General features: G+C 52.1%; 1 protein-coding gene across 3 annotated transcripts in view; it reads right to left on the reverse strand.

The window, feature by feature from the left end:
• Positions 1 to 9,682, reverse strand: part of Gpr68 (G protein-coupled receptor 68) — a 28,898-nt gene extending 19,216 nt beyond the window's left edge. Inside the window, exons 1-3 of one of the 3 annotated variants that reach the window (XM_023719604.1) lie at positions 9,599 to 9,682; positions 5,656 to 5,757; positions 1,092 to 1,367 (exon numbers count right to left, since the gene is read on the reverse strand). The gene's annotated coding sequence lies outside the window, so the exon portion shown is untranslated. Of the gene's footprint in view, positions 1 to 1,091; positions 1,368 to 1,478; positions 1,546 to 5,655; positions 5,800 to 9,598 lie in introns of those variants that run through there. The other 2 variants (XM_023719603.1, XM_023719605.1) reach the window with 2 other exon arrangements.
• Between the last annotated feature and the right edge of the window lie 3,083 nt (positions 9,683 to 12,765).

A 12,765-nucleotide genomic window follows, 5' to 3' on the forward strand; every position in this document is an offset into this window, starting at 1 on the left:
GGATGCTGACAGGAGCACAGGCGCGCAGTTCCCACCGAGCCCAGTCCAAATCACACATGAGCCTTCTCTTACGCTGGTATCATTTAAAGGGGTTTGCTATGCAGCCTTGGGTAACAGGAAGACAAATATTAATTTTTCCCGAACTAACTTGAAGCTATCATAAGCTGGACTCACCCGTACAGTTACTTGATTTTAATGTTCGTAACCATTCTATGAGGTGGATATTACTATCTGCGTTCTCCCATAAGACAGCAAAGCTTAGAAAAGCAAAGCCTCTCATTTGAGGCCGGCCAGCCCGGAAGGCTGAAACAGGAATTCTGATGCTAAGCTCATATACTGTCATTCACCGTCACCACCATCCTCACCTGCCCTGCTGCTAACACGGACGGCTCATCCCTCCCACTCTGCTTCCTGCTACGTGAGCCTTCTCCCCCACCCCCAGTGTGCGCTTTACCCACAAGAATAAAAGCACAGATCCTCAGAGCTGCCATTTAGGGGCATGGCAAGGCTTTCCTGCTAAGAGTGTCACCCATGTGATTTTTGTATCACCCTATCGAGTATACTGGATGGTCATACCCATTTTTCAGAAAAAGGCACCAAGGTGTAAACACAGTTGATTTAGGCTAGGGTGTAGCTCAGTGGTGGGGTGTGTGCTTAGCAGACTTAAGGCCTTGGTTTAACCTCCAGCTTACAAAAGGGGAAAGGGAATAGGGGAGAGGAAAGGTGGGGAGGAAAGGGAAAGGAAGGGAAGGAAAAGGAAAGGGGTGATTTGCCCAAGGTAATAGCTCTAACAAAAGGAAGGGACAGGATGTGGACGCAGTAAGAAGGGTCTCCACAGAAAATACTTCAGTCCACAAGCCCACAGCATCACACGCCTTTTTCTGCTGACCTCGGAAGTTCTCCCCTCTGCCTCTTGCAAGTTTACCCTTGGGAGAGGAAAGGGGAGGCCCCAGGAGTGAGGCGAAACACAACCCTATCAACAGCTGAGATCTGCGGGGTTTCAAAGCACTCTTGCGCCTCTTTGGTCCTCACACCCCTCTGTGAGGCGGCCCTGCCTAGTGTCCACCTCCACTGCAATCACTGCTAGTCACCTGCAAAGCCACGCAGCCTCCAGTTCCAAGTCAGAGCTCTGTCCTGCCCGCGAAATCCCTGGAGACCTCTCTTCCCTTGCTTCCTTGACAGAGCATCTGGCCACCGCAGTCACTGCTCTTGGGCTTGGGGACCCTGGGCCACTGCCTTCTCAACCGGACCATTTCATTACCGCAGAGGGGGCCTGGCATCCATTCGGCGGCAGGGTGTCTGCTGAGGGCAGCCTCAGGCCCACTGGGTGTGACAAGTGTCTTTTGCAGAAGAGGGACCGGGATGATCTGGGGGAGGGAAAGAAAAGTCCTAAGTGAAATCTCTGGGCTGCCCGCCGCGCCGAGCTCTGGGAAATGAAGGGTTAGCGATCTTACACTTCTTTGCGGGGAAGTAATTACTAGGTGGCTACGCAGGCAGCCGAGAGAGGTCGCCTAGCGGCGACCGCAGGCGGAGACTCTCCACCCACGACAGACACCCTGGTCGCGCCGGCGCTCGGGACAGACGCCGAGCTTCTCAGCCACCGCGGGGTCTGCAGGGTGCCGGCCTGGGCGCGCCCGCGCCCGCCGCGCTCTAGCTCCCGCCCTGCGCGCACACGAACCTGGGCGTGCGCTCCCGGGGACGCACGCACAGAGCCTGCAGTCAGAGCCTAGAACCCCGCAGCGGCGCCTATCGTGCCAGAGACCTGCGAGAGGAAGAGCTTAGTTCGCCGGCTCATGTACCTGCTCTGCAACAGTGTTAGGACCCGGCCGCTTCCTGCCAGTGCGCACGCGGCAGGCACAAGTGGCCTGCGGAGGCCCCGGCTCTCCCCCAGAAGCCAGGGCCACGTTGTGCCCGATTCCTCCGGTTCCCACCCCCAGTCAGGCACATCTAGACCTGTCGGTTCACACCCTGCCTTTCACACCGACCGCACGCCGCAGGCGCCGCAGGTGAGGCGCCTACCAGGGAGGCCCAGGAGGCTGCTGCAGTGCAGGCAGGAGGTAGAGCCCCTACCCCTAGCACTCTGACCGGACCCAGGACAGGCTCAGAGAGCTGCATGGGTGGAGCATGGACCTGGCTCCAAAAGCACAAGGGCTCCTCTCTGGCCACGGCACTCCCAGCGCCCCTGGCTGAGGGCTCAGGCTCTGCCGGGCAAGGCCCAAGTGAGAAGAGTAGATGCTGCAGAGGGGGCTTTCTGAGTTTGCAGTGTCCCCAGCTCATGGCCCGTCACAAGCCACTCAGTCAGTGTTGCGGTTCTAGGCCCCTCTGCACTTCCCTTGAGCTCAGTGCCAGGCTAGGAGGTCTGGGGTTCTGCCCTTACCCTACCTCCTGGACCCCACAGCCTGTGTGTCTGCAGCGGAGGTTCTAGGAGCCATGTGATGATCTGGTTACGTTGAGAATACAAGGCCTTAGTGCCCTCTGCCCCACATAATCAATAAATAATAATAGTTACAGCTCGCATTTGTTGAGTGATTATTTTGTGCCTTAAGTTCTAAGCTCTCTTTTTCTTTTTAAGTTCTAAGCTCTTAAATGCATTAACTGGTTGGATCCTCAGACTCTAGGAAATGCACACTGCTATTACTGCATCCCTACACAGGTAGTTTTCGTGTGGAAGAATAAGGCACAGCAAGGTCAAATAACACACTCAAGGTCACATGATTATGAAGTGGAGGTGCTGAGGCTGAAAGCTAGGCAGCTGGGTCCACAGGCCTCATCACCACTGTTGCCCGTCCCACACGATGTTCCTGTTTCCTCTGCACTGTCTTTCACAGCGGCACAGGTTGGCTCCTGAAGTTCTATGGTAAGAAGCCTCCCTATCTCCATCTCTGAGCACTCTTCCTGGTTCTAAGACTCAAAAGTCACCTCTCCTAGGGAGGCTTCTTGGCTGTCTCAGGCAATGTGAGCTGAGTCCCCACTGTCCTCCCGTGACACGCCTCCCAGCGTTCTTTGCACTGCCTGCCAGGATCAGATCTGCAGGGCCCTTGCTCTGGGCCCAGTGCCCTGCTTGGAGCATGGTGTCCCTGTTCCTGTCTGTGAGGTGAATGTCTGGAACTGGTCACTGAGGGAGTCTGCAGAAGCTGGCGTGCTTGGGCTCAGGACAGATGGCTCGGCGGTGGGGTAGGCATGCAGGTGGGGGCGGGTGGACACCACCACATCTCCCTGCCAACCTGGCTGGTGGTTCAGAGCTGGGACTTGGCCATTGGTGAGCCTAGGTGAGGATGGGCCATGTGTAGGAGCACAGAAGGTACTCTGGCAAGGGAGGCAGAATAGCAAGGGGAAGAAGAGGGTTTTGCTCACCCGCTGACACCAGCCCAGCAGCCTGACAACAGGCACTTCCAAGAGCTGGATCAGCCTCCTCTGCTGGTCTCCATTTTGAAATCCTCTTTCCTTGCAAAATCTTCACAAACTGCAGAAAATGCAGTTTTAAAACACTGCCACACTGCCTACTCACGAGCTTGGCTTTGAAAACCAGCATGTCTGAATGTGGATTCCAAGTCTGCTACTTACTGGCAAGACAACCTCGGACCAGTCTCTTACTTCTGTGTGCCCATCTCCTAGCCTGTGAAATGGGGACATTACTTAAAAGGGCACTAAGATGATTATATGAGTTAAACCAAGTCACTCTCAGTTCATTCTTCTCATTAGCATAGCCGGCTTAACACATATGAGGGTTCAACAGCTGTTACTATTGTTGTTATCATAGACTCCAAATACCCTGTTGTTTTGTTTGTTTGTTTGTTTTTGAATGCCTGCTGTATCTTTAAGTGTCTATGCATGGCCTCCTGTCACTCTAACACAAGGAGTTTCAGTGTATCTACTTCACAGGTCAGGAAACTGAGGCTCCACAAATTATCCAAGGCTACTCGATTCCCAAGGACTGAGCCAGGAGCTGAGCCCCCGAAGCTGTGTCTTGCAGTACCTATCTTCTGCCTGGCCCTCAGCCCTCCAGAGAGGTGTGTCCGAAGGCCTGTGGCCACTTGCCAGATCCAGGAATCTGACTCTCTGAAGTCCAGTGCAGGCTGAGTGGAAAGCTGATTTCACAGTGAATAACACAGGGCCCCCAGGCTGCACAGTTCCTGGGAGGCTATTGCTGGAGTTGGCTCAGCACGGTGGCGGCCTTTCTCCCTTTCGCTTTTCTGTCCCGCAATGGCTGTTTATAGACACCCAAATGTGCGTATGTGCAGGGCCTTATACTGCCCAAGAACTCTGAAGTAAGTTCTCTTTTGATTCATGTTTCACTTTTTGGAAGCACAACACCTGACTTTTATTCTAGTTACTTAAAAATGTGGAACTGGCAAGTGGACTGCAGGTCTCTTATTTCTGGCCCTAAGAAAATGCTAGGATTGGAAAGGCAGAGAAACTCCTTGTTCTGCCTGCTCTGTCATCGGCTGGCCTTGTTTCGTTGTGGTTTATGGCGTTAAGATGTCCAGTCCTTGGCAGGGGCAGTAGAATTTGTTGTTTCGTAAATGACACGCAACATCAGGCTTATGAAATGATGAACAGCTAAGATGAATTAACTCCAACTACACAGCTTCACTTATTTTTAAAATGAAGCATGCCCTGACTTTCCAGAAACTTCCTGAGCCTAGAGATTGGTAAATTACGGCCCATGCTGAGAATGCTGATTTGAAATACTGCACTAATAACTGTCTTTCTTGCCCACAGAATTCCTCTCCCACGTTGGGCTGGGCTCCAAAGACATGGTCAGAAATTCACCACTCTGGGTATGAGTGACGTTCGATTCTTTTGCTCTTCTGTAGTCTCCTGCGGGTTTTTTCATCCTGGCCTTTTGCCTAAAGGCACAGTCTTTACTCTGAGCCTGAGGACAGCTTGTCTAGTGCATTTTCTGGTGCCAGACATGGAAAGATACCCTTCAAAGGCCCAGGAAAAGGAAGCCAAAGATCTATGTGAAAGAGACCCCCTTTGCCCAGGCCAACCCTCCCCTGTGGAAGGCTGCGTCCCCAGCTCCTGGCTTCCGACTTGTGCTGTGTTTGGCCAATGGGAAGGTCTCCCCAGAGAGAAAGGACAGGGAGAGAGCAGGGATATCGGGGGTTTTATCCCCCTGCCACGGCTGGCTGTCGCCCTTCGCCACAGACATCAACTCCAGCGGGAGTCCTTTTCATGCTCGCCTCTCTCCCCTCCTCCTGTAGGCCTAGGGACAGCCGTAGCTCCCAGGGTGCTGCACTGTCTCTGTCATCCCCACCTTTGTGTGACCTCCTCTTCCAAGTCCCCACGTCCTGCTGAGACTCAGACTGATGCAGAAGCTTCGCTGCCAACTCACTGTACGCTCACCTATGGAAGAGTAGCACGGCTTGAAGAACGTGCCTGGCTTAGTTACTTGAAAAAATTACTGTTTTCCCCGTTCATTCTTCCAATTAGCTTGGCCAGCCAGCCTCAGAGGAAAGCTTTCTTTATCCTCTAAACAATAGAACGAGGCCCCAAGCTGCATCCTCCCCACGCTGGGCTGCAGCGCCAGCTCATTTCTGCCCCAAACCTCCTCGTGCTGAGGTCCCTGCCCTGGGCTTCCTGTCACCATGAGTGGCCTGGGGCAGAGCACCCACTGCTCACACAGGTGGACCTTTCCTCCAGAGTACTCACCCTTGCTGAATCAAGTCCATCCCAGGGGAGGCTGGTCGCCCTCAGAATGGGCACTTCTGGCATCAACCACACTCCAGCGGGCTCAGGCCTGCATCAAACAACCTGAAGAACACCACAAAGTTGTTTCTGTTCCCCCTCACATAATCCGGGGGCTCTCAGACTGAGTAATGAGGACACCCAAAGGCAGGAAATGCTGAGGCTGTTGGCCAACAGTGGAGCACACACATCTGGAGGGGTGGGGAGTCCGTGTCACATTCTTTTTTTTTTTTTTTTACAGAACCGGGGATTGAACTCAGGCCTTTGTGCTTGCCAGGGAAGCACTTATTCCACTGAGCCATCTCCCCGTGTCACATTCTTGAACGGACTTGGAACTCCAGGAGGGAGGCTTTGGGCTGCTCAGGGTAGTACTCTGGGATCGGGAATGTGCAGGGAAATTGCACGGCTGAGCACCTGGGCTCGCACCCCAAAGTTCTTGTTTTCCTCCAGCCTCTGAAAGCTACCCAATTTCCTCTCAGTTTTAGTTTCTATTTTAATTTGAGTTAATAGGAAGATCCACGTAAGAGAAAAAACCTAAAGATACACCCGTGAAATCTGGTGGACTTAGAAATCAGCCCAGCCTAGCAGGTGTGGTGAGAGAGGGTCACGTTGGAAAGGCACAAGTGGACTTTGCTGGCCAAAGTAGAATGGGCCACACGGAGGCTGTTTGAGCAGCTGTGGCCAGCCTCTGCCTTTGTTCTCTGTTTGTGGAGAGTGACTCAAATCTTGGCTCTTCTACACACTGGCTGCGTGACCCTGGGAAAGTTCCCCAGCCTTTCTGTGCCTATTTCCTTATGTGTAAGATGGGGGTAATGATGGTACCTCGCAGCACTGCAGTACTGAGCTAATAAGTCTAAAGCTCTTAGAACGGTGCCAGCCAAAGCAAGTACTCCATAAATGTCAAGCCTTCTGTCCTTCATCAGTGCCTGTGGAGGGCTTGTTTTGTGCTCCTCAAAGTATGAAGGCTTCTTTGTGTCAGTGAGCTGGGTCCATGGCAACTGATTGTCCTTGTTTGCACCATAATATTGGCCTCCTCTGAAGCCCATAAGACTTTGGTGTATGGAGGCTGGGGGAGGATGTGGACGGATTTGAGATACACGGCAGGCAGGAACTTTCCTGGCTCTGCCAGGAGCTGCCTCCTGGAGGCAGCACCCCTGCCTCAGACTCCCCCCACAGAATGGTCTGTACTTTGTTCTCTTACTCCCAGCATTTTCTGGGTTCAGTGATTGCTTTTGTCATCCTAGTCTAATTCTCTCCTTATGGGATTATACAAAGGAGAAGGTGTTAGTTGGATCAGTTGTAGTAGAATTCGCTCTCAGCTCCCTTTATAACCTAGAGACGCAGGCCTGGGAGTGCTGTGCAGGCAGCAAGCACTGGAGTAACAGCCTTGCATGATTTCCCTTGTCTTATTGTCTCTCTCAAGCTACAGGTGGTACAGACTTTCCCATTTCCAGGAGTGGACATGATTTTCTTTTAAAAATAATCTAAGTGACCTGGTGTGACGGTGCATGCCTGTAATCCCAGCACTTTCAAGGTTGAGGCAGGAGGAATGCTGCACGTTAGAGGTCAGCCTGGGCTACAAAGTGAGTTCCATCCTGAATTGCATAATGAAACTCTGTCTCAAAAAGATCAAAAGAAAAAAAAAAAAGTGCAACAGAATCAAGAGTGGGCTTTTCCCCTTGTCCTGGAACTGACCACTGGGGTCCAGTTGACAGTAAAAGGCACTGAGTCTTTCTCCCTGATGGGGCCTGACTCTTTCCTGTTGAAGACAGCTAAACTAGATAGAAATATTATAGGCAGTCAGGGCCAGGCCCTCAAGGAGACAGTATGGAAGATAAGGTGACTTTGCAACTTTGGAAGAGACAGACACTCCTGTTGAGGGCTGAATCTCAAGACAAAACAGTAAACAAATGCAGCCACAGACTTCCCTGTGGATAGGCATCAGGGACTGATATTCTAAATAGGTATCGGGCCGGCCAGATAGCTCAGCGTAATAAGGCACCTGTTTAGGCAGAGCGCTGCAGTCGGGGGTTCCATCCTGGTGTGCCATCCAGCCATGCCCCTGGGGCATGTAATTAAGACTGGGTGTGGTGGTGTGCCTGTAATCCCAGCAGTTGGGAGGCTGAAAATAGAATCACTACAAGTCAGATCTGCATAGTGAGACCCTGTAAACACTGTACTAAATACATTAAAAAATAAATAAACAAATAGGTATCAATCACCTTGAAAGATCCAGGAAGAGCCACTAACCCAACCCTACAACAGGAAAAGACCTTGTCCTGTATTCATGCCTGCTTGCTACTTGACTCGCTTCCCCATTTGGTACTGGATTTAATCAATTTTACCTGAGCAATGGTGCTTGCAATCTCATTGGTTGACCATAGTTTTGTCCCACCTCATGCCCACCTAAGTGAGTTCCCATGTTCTCCCCCACCTTAGACCCAAGTCACCGCATGGTTTTCCTCTATAAAAGTCCCTGGAAAAGACAGCTTTCCAGGGACCACCCACTTGGGCGCCCTCCTCTTGTCCTTCTCTTGGACAGGAGCTTTCTTTCCCCCCAATAAATCTATTCTGCTCATAACCTCCGTTTAGTCCTAAAATTCATTCTTTGTTTTTGGAGAACACAAACTTATCCCAGGTACCTTTTAGGTTAGGAGACCATTTTTCTCCCTGTGTCATTTTTTTTTTTTGTTTTGTTTTAAATTTTATTTATTTGTGTGTGTGTGTGTGTGTGTGGCCAGCTCAGCCCACCAGGGGGCGGGGCTGGCTGGCATGTGGTGCTGGGGGATTGAACTGCGGTCTCTGTGCTTTGCTGAGCTTATTCTAAATAGGTGCTTTAGACCACTGAGCCATCTCACCAGCCCCATCCCTGTGTCATTTGGAGGTTCATGTATCACCACCTCATGTATGCCTAAGCGAGTTCCCTGTGTTATCCACCTTACACCCACCTCACCATATGGTTTTGCGCTGTAAAGATCCCTAGAAACCCCAGATTCCCCCTTGTGTCTGACTCTTGGACAGAAGCTTTCTTTCCCTCAACATTCTGCTCTTAACCTCCATTTATTCCTAAAATTAATTCTTTGGGTTTAGAGAGCATGAACCCATCCCAGGTACCTTTTCAGGTTGGGAGTTTCATTCTCCTATATCATTCTTAGGCACTACCATGCCCACCCAAGCATGCGCACACACACTCGCAAAACTCGTGGGGCTGGGCTTAGGTAGAGAGCAGATGAGAGGCAGGGGATTCAGGACTGGTACCCAACAGGCTGGGGAAGCGAGGGCCTCTGCCCTCTGGAAGTGGTGACTCCAACCTGAAGCAGCTTGGAGACTGCAGAGCGTGGTTCACCCAGCAGTTGCCCTGTGCTTGGTGGGGCTCAGGGATTACGCCTTGGGCCAGGCATACTGGTGGAACCAGGGATTGAACTCAGGCCCTTGTGCTTGCCAGGCAAGCGCTTACCCTACCGAGCCATCTCCCCGGGGCCCAGGGCCAGGCATACTGAGGGGGCGCCTTAGCTTGGTTCTGGTAGCCAACATGACCAGGCTGCTCCCTCTCCAACCTCCCTGGAGTCCCTGAGGGACTAGAATCTGGTGTCTCCTCCCCACATGCCTGGATAGTGTTGGGCTTCTGAGACCTGCCCTGACCGCGGTCTGCTGTGCCCTGAAACACAACCCAGGTAACAGCACGCCAGTGGGTGGCTGCGCCCATCCACATGGATCCTAGAATACAGGGGCCAACTTGCCAGGCGGCCCTTCCCTCCAACTTCCGCTAAAGCCTTTCGTCTCGGGACTGGGTTTTGAATTTTCCGCCCTCAGGGCCCGCAGGAAGAACACCCTGGGAGGCCCTTGCTGAAGGTCAAAGTTCCCGCCCCTCGCGAGCTTTCCGCCCCGCTGCCGGCTGCGCACTCACCTGGCTCCGCTTCCCCAGGTCTCAGGGGTCTGGCGTCTGGGCCGGGCCCCGCTGGGATCCGGTCGCCTGCCCAAGCTGAGCTGCAGGAGGCTGAGGCGCGATCGTTCCCGGTGTGAGGATTCGAAAGAAAACCCCACCCCCACTCCCGCCCCGCTAGGGCTCCCGAGGGCGCGGCCTTGGGAAGTGCGGAGCTGACCTCTTTTCTGGCACCAGGAGCTTGCAGGAGCCCCGAGGGTCCCAAGCCTAGGAATTCCTTCCCCCACCTGTGTGGTCTCTTTGTGGGGGCAGGGAAGTGGACTGCAGGTGGCTCCTTTTGTCTCTGCCAGCTCAGACTGAAGTGTGAAGAGCTACGAACTTGGAAAGAGGACAATTCTGAGCTCCGCCACGACTCCCTTCCTCACCAGGCCTCCCTCCCTCACCAGGCGTCGCTGCAGGGACACCCCGCCCTTGGGCTCTGGCTGACCTCAGGTTGCCCACTGACATGGAGCCCGGTGTCCTACTACACTTTTGGCTCTGCTCCCTGGAGAAGGCTAAGGGGGTGAGAAGCTGGAGACAGCTGCCAGACAGCCCAGGTGGCGAAGTCACCGCGTGCCAGGCGTAGCCGGGCAGCGCAGTGGATGTGGGGTGTTCTACTCGGGACACCCCAGCCTGCATTATCAGACACTTAGAATCTGGTCCCTTTGACCCACCCCTCTCCTGGCCACTCTAGGAGACAGGAGGGAAGGAAAACTAAGGTACCACCGAGTCTGCCCATCTCCCCATCCCAGCTGGATGAGAGCAGCTGCTTGGGAAAATGTCACACTGCCCTGCCTCCCTCATCTTCCTTTTCTCCACCTTCTGTTTCCTGTCCCCCCAGTGTGTGTGTGTGTGTGGGGGCTCTGTCTTGTGGGAGCAGACTAGTGAGTTTCCAGGAATTTTTTTTTTTTCCTAACCAGGGATTGAACTCAGGCCCTTGCATTTGCCAGGGAAGCAAATGGCTTGTTTCACTGAGCCATCTCCCCGGCCCCTACAGGAATTTTTGCAACCAGTTATTTACAGGACCATTATTAAAAAGGAATTTATGTAAACGTATAAGCAAATAACTTACTAAAAGCGAAGGTCATACTGAAATATTCAGTGCTTCCATTTTACTAGTCCTAAGCCTCAGGGATATTTACACCATCATGTCTGGACGGTCCCTGCCCACCCCAGCCAAGGACTTCACTCTGCAGCTTGAAGCCAGCCATGCACAGTGTTTATTTACACCACGGAAATGAGCAAATGTTACATTCAGGGCTTGATTTGTGTTTTTAAGTCTCTTGACTTAAGACAGCAATAGAGAAAATGTTAATATAAATTTAAAAGTGGGTGCAACATATATTATGCAATATGAATCATATCACTATTTTAAATAAACATGCCATATAAGGGCATCACAGTGTGAATAGCACAAAACTGCGGGAACAAACGTTTCCAGCATTAAGAAACTACTTGGGGGGCTGGGGAGATAGCTCAGTAGAATAAGCGCTTCCCTGGCAAGTGCAGGGTCCTGAGTTCAATCCCCAGTCCCATCAAAAAAAAAAAAAAAGGAACTACTTGATTCAGCAAGGTCAGGCATATCATCAATGAAGTCTGACACAGGCCTTTGACTTGTTCCCCTTTTATCTGTCTTGGTCACACAGAAAACATTAACCAACATTCACACTGGGAATGTGGCCACTTGTCATGAATAGGCTGCATGGAGATTAGCTCCAGACATAAAAGTGTGGTAGAAATCAACAGGCTTGTGAGGATCAATTGGTTGTATTGATTTTATAATGAAATGTATTATTGTACAGTGTACACTGTTCCACATCCCTTCTAGCAATAGAATTTGTACGTATACCCACCCCCCAGCAAGAGGCAGGATGCTGAAGTGCATGCCCCGCCCTTCCCAATTTCCTGATGTCCTCTCCAAAGAGGCCCCCTTTGCTGTACTGATGATCTTGTCTTTTTTTTTTTTGCAGAACCAGGGATTGAATTTAGGCTGTTTTTTTTTTTTTTTTTTTTTTTTTTTTTTGCAGAACCAGAGATTGAATTTAGGTCCTGGCACATGCCAGGGAAGTGTTTATTCCACTGAGCCATCTCCCCAGCCCTCTGAACTTAGGCCCTTCTGCTTGCCAGGCAAGCACTTATTTACTGGGTCATCTCCCTGGCCCCTGACCTCAAGTCTTTCAGCAGCCAGATTTTACTGGAGACATAGGCATGAATATCCATCAGCATTAGGCACTTCACAGATACCCACTCATCATCTGAATTCAGAGGTAAGGTCTGAGACTCATGGGGCTATGATGTGGTGCCTCTGGCCAGTGACCCAGGGCGCTGTCATCACCTAGGACTGGCTGTGGTCTCAGGGTTGAAAGTAGCTGGTGGAGTCATGGATGGATGCTGCAAAGGTGGAGGGAGGTATCAGAGGAGTATCAGCATAGGGGTGGCGAGATGGGAGATGGAGGCCCAGCTCTGGGAGGGTGTGAGCCAAGTGTCAGACATCCTGAGCTGCAGGTGACTTTGGGACATTTGAGCTGGACACACACAGGTGCAGTTCCAAAGAGGCTGGGGCTGGAGATGGCGGTCTGAAGCCTTCTGGAAGTCAGTAATTAGAGGTGTCAATGTGCACAAGCTTGTCCAGGAGGTGAGGGCTGGTGAGAGGCCTGGGTGTGTCTGGAGATGAGCCAGTGGAGGCTGGGTGGGGCTGCTACCAGGGAGGGGGGGGGTGCTTCCAAGGTCACTTAGGGTGAGTGCATCAGCACTATGGTAACTTGCCTTGGCTAGGGAATGTGGGCCTCTGGTGACTTCAGGTGTTCTCTTGCTGGAAGGCCCCAAGGTCCTGAGCAATCTTCAGAAAATCAAGCTGAGCTGTCTCCAATAGGAGGCAAACTCCATGTGCAAAAGGGATCCAGTTGGGCTGGGAGTGTAGCGCAGTAGAACAGCCCTTGCCCGATTAGCCTTCATGTGCAAGGCCCTAGGTTCAAGTCCCAGCATGGGAGAGGGGTGGATTTGGCTTATGCTGACTTAAATGCAACATGAGGGGGACAGAATGGAGGTGGTGGGGATTTGTATAAGAAACTTTGCTTTTCACATCTGTCTTGGTCAGCTGTGGGGCAGGCCACGCACCTACTGGCAAAGCCAGCTACGGCCTCTAAGGCCAA

This window comes from Octodon degus, unplaced genomic scaffold, assembly GCF_000260255.1.
Source record: "Octodon degus isolate 3935 unplaced genomic scaffold, OctDeg1.0 scaffold00070, whole genome shotgun sequence".
In the NCBI taxonomy this organism is placed as follows: Eukaryota; Metazoa; Chordata; class Mammalia; order Rodentia; family Octodontidae; genus Octodon; species Octodon degus.